Genomic DNA, 14,984 nt, shown 5'->3' on the forward strand with positions numbered 1-14,984 from the left:
TATAAAGAGCCATGGACTCATCCATTGAAGACCAGCAAGGTCAATCAACCAGATCCATGCCCGGTTTCAGAAAACAACTCTTACTCCTTGTTCCAATATCTTCCTCGACGCACGTGTGGGTATCCTAGGCGACCCAGAGCCCGAGCACCGTATGGTCAGCACCCTCTAGGATCCTTCGCAGGTGACCTAGCGCTTCACTCATAGGCCGCTTCCTTGGTCCCTCATCCACCGTACCGGAAGCTCACCATTTAAATCAAACCGAGGCTGGTCAAGACCTCGGTCGACCTTGCTACGCGAGACGTCCTCCATTGACTCTCCATCCAGCAGTTGCAACTTTAACAGTTAGGTCTTCATGACCTTAATCCACAAGATGGTCAAAATGCTTCCCCAGCATTCTTGACATAAAACAGTCATTTACAAACAGTCACAAAATACAGTTTCTAAATTGAACTCTCGTCTTTCCACATTATCCCTCCTTAGTCCACATTACTTATTCCACATTCCATTCAATGTGTACTCATTCTCATCCATTTTCTTATATCGACGACACATTAATTCACATACACATTCACATTCACATCCATACATCCACATCTACATGCATACATCCATTTTCACATCCTCATTTATACATCCACATCCCATATCCACATTCATACATACACATCCATATCCACATCCATATATCCACATCCACATCCACATTCACATTCATACATCCACATCCACATTCCCATTCACATCTATACATCCACATCTACATCCACATACATACATACATCCACATCCGTATCTACATCCATACATCCACATCCACATCCACATTCACATTCACATACATATATCCACATCTACATGCATACATCCATTATCACGTCCTCATTCATATATCCACATCCACATACATACATACATCCACATCCACATTCCCATTCACATCTATACATTCACATCTACATCCACATACATACATCCACATCTGCATTCCCATTCATATCTATACATCCACATCTGCATTCCCATTCATATCTATACATCCACACACATATATACATACATCCACATCTGCATTCCCATTCATATCTATACATCCACACACATACATACATCCACATCTACATCCACATTCACATCTACGCATATACATCTTCATGCATACATCCATTTTCACATTCATACATCCACACTCCCATCTCTACATTCACACATCCACATACATACATCCATTTCCACATTCCCATTCATATATATCCCCATATGCCTTCACATCTAATCTTTTACATCACATCCATTCTTGCCCTATTATCACGACCCATATACATCTTATCTTATCACATACACTTCTTACCTTATCTCATACACATCTTATCACATCTTAATTCATCTTATCACCTGCTAACTTATTTCATCTAGCATCTTATCACCTCTTATCACATCTTATACACCTCTTATCACCTCTTATCACATCTTATACACCTCTTATCACATCCTATCACATCTCATATCTATTTATAGAATACAAGAGAATTCTTATATTTGATACAAGATTTCTTTATTCATTTATTTATGCATAAATTCCATTTAAGGAGATTAATACTTTCGAAGTAAAAATCAATCTTTTATGCATCTTCCTATTCATAAATTCATTTTAAATGAAAATGACACTTTTGAATTAAAATTCAATCTTTTATGCATCTTCCTATGCATAAATTCAATTTAGATGAGAATGACACTTTTGAATCAATCTTTTATGCATCTTCCTTTGCATAAATTCAATTTGGTAGGAATTACACTTTTAGAATAAAAGAATTTCTCTTATGCATCTAAGTTATGCATAAAATCCATTTATGATGAAAATCACACTTTTAGAATAAAAAGAATATCTTTTATGCATACTTCTATGCATGAAATCCAAATATGATAAAAGTAACACTTTTATAATAAAATAATCAACTTTTATGCATACCTCTATGCATGAAATTCAAATATGATAAAAGTAACACTTTTATAATAAAATAATAATCTTTTATGCATACCTCTATGCATGAAATCCAATTATGATAAAAGTAACACTTTTACATTAAAATAATAATCTTTTATGCATACCTCTATGCATGAAATCCAATTATGATAAAAGTAACACTTTTACATTAAAGTAATAATCTTTTATGTATACCTCTATGCATGAAATCCAAATATGATAAAAGTAACACTTTTATGTTGAAATAATAATCTTTTATGCATACCTCTATGCATGAAAATTAATTATGCATAATGTAAAAATTAATTTCTCTATGATTACAATGAATATCTTTCGATTAATCTAGGATGATAATTCCTAGAATATGGTAGGAAGTCCTCTTTTCATGCTTTGAATGAAATTATTTTCTGCGTAATTTTTATAAAAATTTTGCCATAGCTCCGCTACTATGACTGATAAATCTCAAATTTTCTAAGGGATAAAGCTTATCATTAGGGAAATAAATAGAATGATCCCTAATTGGATCATTAATCTATAATGGATTGAATCATCAATATTCATGAAATACATAAACTAAAAGCATAGAAAAAAGCCATTAATTTGGCCTCAAGCATAGATTAATCTTGGATTAAGGAAAAGCTTTATGAAAAGATTCATTTGGATTGAGAATGGGTCATGAGTATGACCATTTCTTGAGTGAGAGAGAGAAATTACATAAAAACCATTAGAATTAAGCATAAATGAAAATTTATGTAATTCTTAACTATCATTAATCAATTAACTTCAATAGCATTCATCAAATTATGTAACTCTTTACTACCATTCATCAATTAACTTCAATAGCATTCAAAAACCATTCCAATTAAGCTTCTCAAGCTTGAGAGGGGTTGAGAAGAGAGAAACATTGAGAAATTATAGAAAAGATCAAAATTCACCATTTACCTTACAAATTGCTTGATTCTTTGTTCACGGTAGAGGCCCCCAACCAATCAATTGGTTAAGTATGTTGATGGAGCCACCAATGGGGATTGAAGAAAGAGGAAAGCTCCAATTTCTTCAATTTGGAGAGAATTTTAGAGAATAGTAGAAATTAGCATTATTTCAGCATAACTCTAGTATAGTAAAATTCTTTTATTTTTTTCAAAGGACTCATGTTCTATTTATAGGAGAGGGAAGCTCTAACCAAAGCTAACTGAATTTTAGAATTTTTCAAATTTAGTTTGGTTGAATTTGGAGTAGATTTGGACCTAGTTTGGTTACTTTTTGATTCGGTTTGGTTCCATTTTGATTTGGTTTGGTTTAAGAGAGAGGAGAGATAAAAATATCACATTATTTTTGAGTTTAAAACTCATTCAAGTATGTGAAATATGCACCTCCTTTAATGGACTCCCCTTCCTTACATATGTGTCAAAATGGAATCATTATACCCAAAATATCTCATATTTTTAATATTGCTCATAGTTTTTCACTAATAAACCTTGTACATTTTTAACCCTTCATCTTGTGTGAGCATTTACTCATTTTTGGATACCCAAAATATCTCATATTTTTAATATTGCTCATAGTTTTTTACTAATAAACCTTGTACATTTTCAACTCTTCATCTTGTGTGAGCATTTATCATTTTTGGATACCCAAAATATCTCATATTTTTGATATTGCTCATAGTTTCTTACTAATAAACTTTGTACATAGTCAACTCTTCATCTTATGTGAGCATTTACTCATTTTTGGGTATCTTCTTTTACAAATTGGATTTATCTCCTCCCTACACATGGATTGATGCCATTGGCCCATAGGAACCTTAATTGGACCATAATCCAAAAATTTCTGAAAATCTAGACCCTTAGGCTAAGGTCCTTTATACCCATTTCCAATAAATTCCAATTGCACATTGGAAAGCTCTTTTTGAGTTTCTGTTTCAGGGGAATTCATTTTAATAATATGAGAAATTTTTCTATCTAAAAATATTCAAAATTTAAATATTCTCTCTCTAGAATATTTTCTCTCTCTATGTCAAAATAGGCAGAGACAAGATCTTTTATATTTTTGAAGAGGGGATTGATTACAGGGGAAGATGCTGGACATCTTGAGAGGCTGGGGAGGAATCTTACATTCTCTCCCACTTGAAAAATGCGAGATGCCCTCATCTCACAAACTGGGGGTAATTTCGCAAGATGCACGAATATGAGATTGAGAGAAAATTTTTAATTAAGATTAACCACCAAGAAAAGTCTCAAAGAGAATAAGACTCAAGACAAAAATAAAGGTTTCAACTTTATTCACTCTTGGAACATATATAGCAAAGATAGAAGGACTTTTTATAGTTCCATAAGCCCGTCCATCATATGGTCACAAAAGTGTTGAGATATCGAGCTCTAGTGAGGTGGTGGACACTGATGACCCACCTGGGGGATAGGCCCCGCACTTACACCACTGGCATGGTTGGTGAGATCTTGGGTGATATGCGGCCAGTGGGATGACAGGCTGTGTGACAGCCACTCTAGAGACTGGCATAGTTATAGCGCCAGCTCATTTAGTCGGGTTCACACTATAGAGAACCCGTGTATGTATTTGGTTGAGTACCTTTCATATTGTGTGTACTCTTATTCTTGTATATGGTGTTGAGTGTTGAGTAGAGAAGAAGAAGATTTTCAGCCTCTCACCTTGTGTGTTCTCTATTAGGGTTTTGTGAGTGTGTGTGTGTGCTTGCAAGAGCTCAAGCTCTCTTCCCCCCTGCATCTTTTCATGGTATCAGAGCCTGGTTCGTGCTAAGGGCTGAGCTGCAAGCAAGAGAACCACAGGAAGCGGTACGAGGGTAAGAGCTTCAACTACTCTTCCCTATTGTGTTGGTGACTACACCCTTGTCAGGAGCTCTACGGGAGGCACCGGTAAACGATCTCTGATTGAGGAGCTTTCTTCGCGGGAGTAAAGCTTTCTTCTTCGGACTGAAATTTTCGGGCCGAAAACGCGTTTCGGGCGCGTCTGGACCTCCGTTTTTCGGAAAGCAGGCGATTTCGAGCACTGCGGGTAAGTCATCGATTCTCTGCAGAACTCTGTTTTAAGAACTGCAGGAAGACAGATTGACTGTGCAGACACTGTGGGTGCTGCAAAGAGGTCTACAGTTGCCATTGGGTGTATGTATGCACATTGAGGTCACTGGTTGTGACATTTGAGTGGACTGCAGTACCGCTATGCAGAAAATACAGCAGTTGTGCAGGAAAAACCAGAGTGCAGTTTCTGGTAAAATTGTGTGTTTGGCAAGATGTCTAATGATGGCATAACACAGATTGTGGCTGAGAAGCTGGATAAGAATAACTTCCATGCTTGGAGGTTCAGGTTGACTAATTTCCTGATGGGAAAAGGCTATTGGGAGCATGAAGAGGTACCAGAGATACCGGATATAAATCCGACTGCTGCAGATGTGAAAGAGTTTAAAGACTGGAACCAAGGAGCTAGGAAGGTTATGTATTGGCTTTCCATTAGTATACAGGACACCATGATTGGGCACATTCAGGATACCAAGTCCCCCAAGGAGGCGTGGGACACCTTGGTAAAGCTTTATGAAACAAATACCAAGGCACGTAAGATACAGTTGAAGAATGAACTTCATACTGTGGAGAAAAAGAGCATGTCTGTGAATGACTATGCGTTGAAGATAAAGGGTATTGTGGAATCCCTTGCATCTATTGGTGTGTCAGTAGATGATGATGACAAGGTGGAAGTCTGTCTACGTGGTCTCGGGCCACAATACAAGGCGTTTAAGACGTCTATTCAGACTCGGAAAAACATTCCCAACTTTACAGATTTGGTGTCTGCTGATTATCGAAGAGAAGAACTTGGGTGAAGACCAACAGTCTTCACAAAGCAAAAACAGTTCAGAGCAACATGCCTTCTACACGAGTTCAGGAAGAGGACGAGGTAGAGGAGGCTGTGGAAGCGGTCAAGGAGGTGGCCGAACAGGTAATCAAAATTATGGCCAGCAGCAGTAGCAACAACAACAGTCCCAGAATCAACAACAACAACAACAACACACAGGTGGAAGAGGCAAATTCAGAGGCAGGGGGAGTCAAAGAGGCCGTGGAAATTGGCAAAGGCAGTACAATGATGCACGTGAATGCTATTATTGTGGTAAGCCTGGACATGTGCAGGCAGAATGTTATAAAAAGCAGGCTGACATGCAAAATGGGAAAGTGCAGCAAAACAACTATGCATCCTCAAGCAGAAATAATGAGGATAATGAGAGGTTGTTTGTTATGTAGCATGTCGTGAATGCCATGTCTGAAAATGTTGATGCAGCACAAAAAGATAATGTATGGTATGTGGATTCAAGCGCTTCGAACCACATGATGAGTCATGGGGAGTGGCTCAAGGAGATGAAAAACCTGGAAAGACCAGGTTTTGTGGAAACAGGGGATGACACTGCTCATCCAATTGCCCACATTGGAGATGTGCCATTGTCTATGCAGGATGGCAAAGTGAAGTACCTTGCAGATGTACTTCATGTACCGAACATAACAAAGAATCTGGTTTCAGTTGGCCAGATGATTGAGCAGGGTTTGCAGGTTCGGTTTAACCCTGATGGGTGTTATGTTGAAGATTTTAAAGACAAGTGCAGGTTGGTTGCAAAAGGCAACAGAGTGGGCAGAATGTTTACGTTGAATGTAGACATGCCTGAAATGAGTGCTGCGATGTTTGCAAATGGTTCAAGAGTTGTTGCAGACACAGACATATGGCATAAAAGAATTGGACATGTAAATGTGCAGAGATTGAAGTCTATGCAGACAAAAGGAATTGTGACAGGGCTGCCAAAATTTAAAGTGGAAGGTATGCAGAAAATATGTGAAGCATGCCAATTTGGGAAGCAAACAAAGCATGTGTTTCCACGTAACAGATATGTGAGCAGAAATGCACTAGATCTTGGGCATTGAGGTGATTAGGTCACCACATGGTATTGGATTACTGCAGAGACAGTATGGCTTGGACATGTTGTCTAAGTATGGTATGACAGGCTGTAAGCCTATTTCTGTGCCATTGGATCAGAATGGCAAGTTGAGTGCAGATTCAGGAGAGATCTTGGAGGATCCTGCTATGTACAGGAGCATAGTAGGAAGTTTGATCTATATGACGATCACCAGACCAGATTTGAGCTATGCTGTTGGGTTGGTGAGTCAGTTTATGTAGGTTCCACGGAAACCGCATTTGGATGCTGTGAGACGCATACTGAGGTATGTGAAGTCTACTTTACATTGTGGACTATTCTATGAGACTGGGACAGAGATATGTGTACATGGGTACACAGATGCTGATTGGGCTGGTAGTATCTCAGACAGAAGATCTACCAGTGGATTCATGTTTTCTTTGGGGAGTGCTGCTGTGACTTGGAGCAGCAAGAAGCAGCCTACGGTTGCTCTATCGAGTACGGAGGCCAAGTACAGAGGAGCTGCTATGGCAGCATGTGAGGTAGCTTGGTTGAGAAAGCTACTTGCAGATTTGGGTCTATCAGTGGATAGACAAGTTGTCATTTTCTGTGACAACATTAGTAGTATACAGTTGGCCAGGAACCCAGTCTTTCATGCTCGTACGAAGCACATAGAGGTCCACTACCACTTCATCAGAGAGAAGGTCTTGGCAGGAGACCTTGACCTTGTTTATGTCAGCACAGAGGATCAGGTAGCTGACATCTTCACCAAAGCATTGGGTACAGAGAAGCTCCGCAGATTCAGGGCTTCGCTTGGTGTACATGAGATGGAGTTGAGCTTGAGGGGGAGTGTTGAGATATCGAGCTCTAGTGAGGTGGTGGACACTGATGACCCGCCTGGGGGATAGGCCCCGCACTTACACCACTGGCATGGTTGGTGAGATCTTGGATGATATGCAGCCAGTGGGATGACAGGCTATGTGACAGCCACTCTAGAGACTGGCATAGTTATAGCACCAGCTCATTTAGTCGGGTTCACACTATAGAGAACCCGTGTATGTATTTGGTTGAGTACCTTTCATATTGTGTGTACTCTTATTCTTGTATATGGTGTGTTGAGTGTTGAGTAGAGAAGAAGAAGATTTTCAGCCTCTCACCATGTGTGTTCTCTATTAGGGTTTTGTGAGTGTGTGTGTGTGCTTGCAAGAGCTCAAGCTCTCTTCCCCCCTGCATCTTTTCAAAAAGCAGCACTCACAAGCTGCACACGTATAAGGTAACTCATCTATGGGAATAATTCGGCTGGTTATTGTAGCACCTACCTCAGTGGTATGAGGTGATCTAACAAAAGGACCTCTAAGAGGCAAGCCGAAAACGGGATAAAGGCATATCTTCTGGTGAGGAAGAAAGCACGCTAGTAAGAAGACCCGCTCAGAAAATCCACCATGCCTTGATCTCATCACATAGCAGTATCGGGGACCCAAACCCAAAGCTTCAATAACCATAGCCAAGCGGACATTGTTTTACGGAAGTGCTGTCGCCCCCACAGTGTTACCCTAGTTATATCTCGACAGGTCCGCCATTTGGTCTGAGCTACAGAAGTTCCCAAGTGAGGGAAAAGTGAGCGCTCATACAGTTCTATAAAATCCTTCTTCACAGACTCGCTTGCATCTTGAAGGTGAGAAATCATCATGGATAAAACCAATTCCTACTGCCAAGCCATAAAGGAGATTAAGAAGAAAGGAGATCGATGGAAGTAAGATTACTGTGAGCGACAAGTAAGAGTTACGACTTATATAAAAGAAGGAACTAGCGTAACCTAGAAGCCAACGGGGTATCTTGCCACTGAAGTTTTACCGTCTTTCCATGATTTGGTTTTGGCACATATTTCTATAGAAGGCTTTCATGAGATACATTATGAACTTTGAGATGAGGAGTTAGAAAAAGCTCGTAGGCTAAGTCACCTACTTTCATTTAAATTAGATTTGACATGGCAGGAGTCGGGCAGTCTTTTAACTGATGACCAAAACCTTGGCATCCAAAACACCGGTTCTCACTTCTGAACTCATCATTCTGAATCCTTGAAACAGGTGGGGCTCCTGAAAAAGTATTCTGGGGAAGGGTCTTCCTTTTTAAACAGAATCTTTCTTTTATTTTAAAGAGAGAATAATTATAAGATCAGAAAGGGAGGTTCTTATTCCTGTATACCTCGAAGGTTGGGGGAGAATCTTACACTTGTAAATTGTGTGAGTACACCTTTATGTTTCAAATCCTTAATGAAGGCAACTCTCACGTTACCCTCATGCTAAGATTATGTGTATTAACTCTATGTGTGTATGCATATGATTATATGTGTGTGTGTGCAACACTATGTTTGCATATGTATGTGCTTATGTGTATACACATGTATGTGTCTCTATGTGTGCATACAAAAGAGAGTGTATGTGTGCATATGCATGCTTGTGTCTGGATACACACGTGTATATACATGCACGTGTGTCTACGTGTGTACACGTGCATGTTGTTGAAATTTGAGCTTAATGATGAGCTATGGTGGATCAAACACTAGAATCAACATAATTAACAAAGTGATTAGCAAGTGATTAAGATGTAATTAGTGAATAATTAGCACATAGATTAATGTAGACATGGATACTAAAAAACCAACAAATTCTCATTAGGGCTATGCCTCAATTTATAGAGTTTACATCAAGCATCAAATCCCATTGATTTCTCCATGATTCACTCCCAGAATATCTCCACCTTTTGCCTGATTCTCTCCACCTCTTCTCTTTTCCCTGAATATCTCCCAGAATATCTCCACACTCCTAAATTCCCTCATGCTACCCATTATTCTCTCCCAGTAGATTCTTCTAACCTTTTCACAGGTTCTTTCACAATTACATCTCCTCTTTTACAGCCTCTATCCAAGAGCTTGTTCCCACACACACCCTATTCACTTGTATATTTCAACACCTCCCCTCAAGTGAATAATCCTGGCACACCTGGACCCTGTATCAAGTTTCCAGCTTACTTGATATCCCGTGACCAGTGCCTCAAGTCCCTAAACTCCATAGTCCTTGACACTCTCTCTCTCTCTATGTGTCCAAGGCTACTATAAGTGCCCGCGACCTTGACTAAAGTGCTCACACATACATCTACCACGTGGCCTACATCATCGGTGATTCAGAGGTGGTTTTACTTTATCGGGGCAGGTTACATTGGGTTGTGGGGTCTCTCTCTCTCTCTCTCTCTCAGAAAAGATGATCCGACTCCACTTCCCTTGGAGCCTCCATGAAGTTTGCCGATGTCGTTCCTTCTTCACTAGGTTTGCTGTAGCAGTCTCTCGCCATGTGTCCTGGCTTTCCACATTTGTGGCAAGTGAAGGTCCTCCCTCCTACTCTGCCTCTTCCTCGTCCTCGTCCTCGAGAGAATCCTCCTCGGGTGAAGAATGCTTTTTCCTCTCCTGCTGTTGAGTCGAGCCCTTTCTTCTCTTTGCCTCTGCTCTCTTGCTCTAGTAGAGCTGCTTCTATCTCGTGTATCTTCAGTTCAGGTACATTCTTTAGTGTTGCTACAATGTTTTCATAATCTCCTTTGTCCACACTCTTCAAAAGTACAGCTAATGCTCATCATCTTCTACCTTTTTGCCAATAGCTGCCAGCTGTTGCTTAATGCTTTTATATTTGTTCAAGTGTGTGATTAAAGGTTCACTTTCCTTCATGTCCAATTTGTAGAATTGCATTAATAGATTTATCTTGGAATTTTTTGCTTGTGTACCAAATAATTTATTGAGTTCATCCCATGCATCTTTTGCCCACTGTATCCCTGTGATATGATGAATGATTTCATCATTTAAACTGAGTGCAATAAGTCCCAATGCTTTTTCATTCCTACTCTTCCACTCATTTTCTCCTCTCTCTGGGCATTCATCTCTCCCTTCAACTAATCCCCACAGATTTTTCCTCATCAGCAAATACATGGTTTTTGTCTGCCATGTATAAAACTGTTCCCCATTAAATTTGGCTATTTCCTGTGCTGAATTCATGGTGATGTGAAGGGGTTCTTACCTCTTGATCTAAATTCAAGATTCAAGGGCAGTGTCTACCCTTTTACAACTCAATCTAGTGTTTGATAGATGATTACAACAATTTTACCAGCATAAAATCACCAGAAATTACATTAAATTGAGGGTAACCAATTTGTACGGGATGGTTGGAGTATCAAACCAACTCCGATTTGCAATATGAAGCTTTAGGGATCTGTATCAGATACCTAATGGTTAATTTGAATCCTCAATTGCACCAAAGTACAGTGATTAGCACTGATTAATCACTGATTAGCAAATTAATGCTCTGGTTTGTGTGCAGAAAATAGAGTATGCGGGGAGTCCAGATCTGGTGCCTTCCACTTCAAATGAGCTCAAATACTTTCAAAGGCATCAATAGCAATGAGTCTAGTAGAGGATTAAGCCAAGAAACACAAGATTTGACCAAATAATGAAAGCTTAATCTCTGTTTTACCAAAGTCACCTGCAGATTTGATGAAGAGCTTTGATCTCAAAGTAGGCTTGATGAAATTGAATTCTGTCTTCACCAGCTTGTAGAGCATGCTTGAAAACCCCCGGGGCTAAGAGGAATTAGCTCAATTTGATTTGATGAGCTCAAGATCTGCAGATTACTCCCAGAAATAGGCGCCTGCAAAAATGACGATTTCTCCCTTGTTTCTACGCGGTTTGATGCGCCGTCTTGCTGAGCATGAAGCTAAGAGTGTTAGCTAGCTTGTGTTAAAAGCTCAAGACCTAATGTTGACTGTGCAAGAAGAATGGAGTCCTCCACTGGCGGGGGGTGAAGGGGAGAAGTGAAAACTCACTAAAAAACTTGATTTTTGCTAATTACCTACTGAGGTGTGGCATAGAGAAGTAGGAGGAAAAGTGTGTGGGTTCCCAAAAGTGGGGCAAGGCTTGTGTGGGGTGTGCAAGATGAAAGGGGGGCGAAAGGGGGTTCAATTGATGGGGTGCCAAATTTGGAACGGTGGGGAAGGTGTAGGGGTGTGCAAGATGGATGGCGGGCGGCTCTATGGGGGTGCACACATGAGAGCTAGAGTCAGGGGTGAAAAGCGTGGGGGTTCCCCAGGGTGGCAAGGCAGCAGTTAGGGTGCATGTGATAAAAAGGAAGCAAGGTTGGGGTCCCCAAATTAGAGTGAGGGTGCACAAGAGGTATCGAGACGGGGTGCACAAGGTGTGTATGGGGGGGCAAGATGATGGCATGTGCACAAGGGGTAGACGATGTGGGCAAGGGGGAGCTGGGGGTGAAAAGCGTGGTTGGGTAAGGTTAGGGGTTCTTGGGCGGGGTGTGGAGGGCATGGGAGGGTGCCGAGGGGTGCACACAAGTTGTTGTGGACAGGGTGTGCAAAGTGGTATGGGGGTGCACGAGGTGTGGTGTGTGTACAAGGGGACAAGTGGGGATGCGCAAGGGGAAGTCGGGGAGAAAAAGAAGGGGGTGGACATGTATGCGCGAGGGTGCAGCCAAGAAATGGTGCATGGGGTCACCTAGGATTAGGCACTTTCTCTCTTTTTTCTCTCTCTCTCTTTCTTTTCTCTTTGTCTCTCGACGCTTTCTCTCTTCTTCTTTTTTCCTCTTTTTTTCCTTTTTTTCTTTTTTTCTTTTTTTCTTTTTTTATTTTTTTATTTTTGTTTTTTGCCTCTCCTGTAAGAGGGCTATGGAAGATTGGTGGGTGAGGCAGGGACCCCGGGTGGTGGATACAATTTGACACAAGAGCCGTTGACCAACGGAACTGCTTGCTCATCTGAAGTGTGGAGCTCTACCACGGCTTGGGGTAAAATTGTGTGGACTCTGAACAGGCCTTCCCATGCGGGAATGAGTTTTTTGGTGCGCTTGAGGTATCGAGCCTAGTAGACAAGAACCAAGTCACCTTCCTTAAATTGTGGAACGATGCAAGTGATGGTCATGCCATGCTTTGTGACGGTTTTATTTGGTGGGCCAATGCTTGACCGGAACGGGCACAAGTTTCATCGAGGATAAAAAGTCGTAAGATGCTTTCTTCCCGTGAGGTGTGAGGGTCAGAGGAGCATGGAGAGCCCACCCTAGAGGATCCGCTGGTGAACTCGAAGGAAGAGATTTCCTCAAGACCAAATGGAGTGTGCCCATTACCCAATCCATGTGTTGATACTATGTGTCATAGTAAGGGCCCACTTTGCTAGGTTCATCAGGTTGAGCCTTGTCTCTCTACATTTTTCCACATGTTGATACTATGTGTCATAGCAAGGACCCACTAGAAATTGTAAAAGCACACTTTGCTCGGTTCAGGGTGAGCATCTCTAAATTTTTCCAAGAACAAAGTGAGGTGGTGTAGGTTATCCACCTTCTTACACACTGAAGTCATCCACAAAGACTCTCATAAAGGTGATCAAATATTCATAGAATATCTCTTGGACCATTCTCTAGAAGGTCGTGGTTTATTTTTCAGACTGAATGTCATCACATTGGAAGAAAATGCACCCCATTTTGTTATAAAGGTTTATAACAAAATGGGGAGCGTGATTATAAAGGGTTATAACAAAGGAATTTCTTTGTCCCCCACTAAATCCATCTAAAAATGAGTATACGCATGGCTTGCTATCAAGCAAAGAGTCTATAAAAGGGATAGTGAATGGATCAAAAGTTGATACTGCATTGAGTTTCCTATATAATCTATGTAGACTCTCAGCTTTTCATTCTTCTTCAGGATAGTGACTACTAATGATAGTCATTGTTGTCACTCTTCTTTGTCCTCTAGATATATGAATTCAAACACGTGCAACTTATATATTTCCTCTTTGACTTGTCGTGCATAGTTTGGTTCATCCTATATCTGGGCCTTGATGAGAATTGTTGAGATATCAAGCTCAACTAGTGCTGCAAACATTGATGACCTGCCTAAGTAATAGCTTCCACACTTATGCCACTGGCATGGTTGGTAAGATTATGGATGATATGTCACCAGTGGATGACAGTGGATATGTCACCACTAGCATGGTTGGTGAGATTATGGTTGATATGTCACCACTGGCATGGTTGGTGAGATTATGGTTGATATGCCACCAGTGGACACGCTATGTGACAGCCACTTTGGAGTACTAGAGTTATGGCATAGTTAAAGCACCAGCTCATATAGTTAAGTTCAGGACTATGGATTGACCATTGTATATTATTGTAGGAGAGCACTTTCCCTTATAGTATGTGCTCTTACCTTTTTAGTTATATGGTTGTATAGAAGAGAAGAAGATAGAAAAAAATTTAGCCATCCATCTCTCTCTTGTGTCTTGCTTTCTTTTGGATGTGTGTGTTTGCTTGCAAGGAACTCAAGCTCTCCCTCTCCCCCACATTCTCTTTATGGTATCAAAGCTTGGGTTTGTGTGAGAGCTAAGGAAGTAAGCAAGATATAAGAACAAAGCAAGCATAGAAGTAGTACATGGGTAAGAGCAAAACAGAGTTAGGGAGATATGATTGAAAAAGATGGGGAGCTATGGTGGGTGAAACTCCATGGCGAGACAGAGAGAGAGAGAGAGAGCGAGAGAGAGAGGATGTTTCGTTGGATATCACCCTCATCTTGACTCAAAGCTTCACGCTTCTTAACTTCTTGCTTTGAAGCTTGGTGTTCCACGGGAACACGGATTATAGAAGGAGGCCGGAAGCAATTAATGCGAGAGAGCGGGATTGTCGCCATGGGAACATAAAGACACATAATTTTTCCATATTTTTGTGCCGAAGTGCAATGTAAATCGTTTTAGGCCAATGTGGGTTCTAAATGAGAGTTCTAAGTGTATTAAGCAAGGCTCACTTATGGGGTTGTCCGCCCATGTGTGAAAGAGGCCTAGGGTTAGTAACATCTCTATAAAAGAGATGTTAGCTAAAGAAAGAGTACGTTTTTGGCCATTCTCATAAGCTATTGAGTGAAGCTCTTGAGCTCTCAAGCTATGGCAACTCTCTAACTCTCTCTATTGTACTCTAATGAGTATCACGCTCCAATGAGTATAGCTCCACTTCTTTCTCTTAATCTGTTTTAATAGCATCATTAAAATAGATT

This window comes from Cibotium barometz, chromosome 48 (genome assembly GCF_041138505.1).
Source record: "Cibotium barometz isolate CiBa-2024 chromosome 48, ASM4113850v1, whole genome shotgun sequence".
Taxonomy (NCBI): Eukaryota; Viridiplantae; Streptophyta; class Polypodiopsida; order Cyatheales; family Cibotiaceae; genus Cibotium; species Cibotium barometz.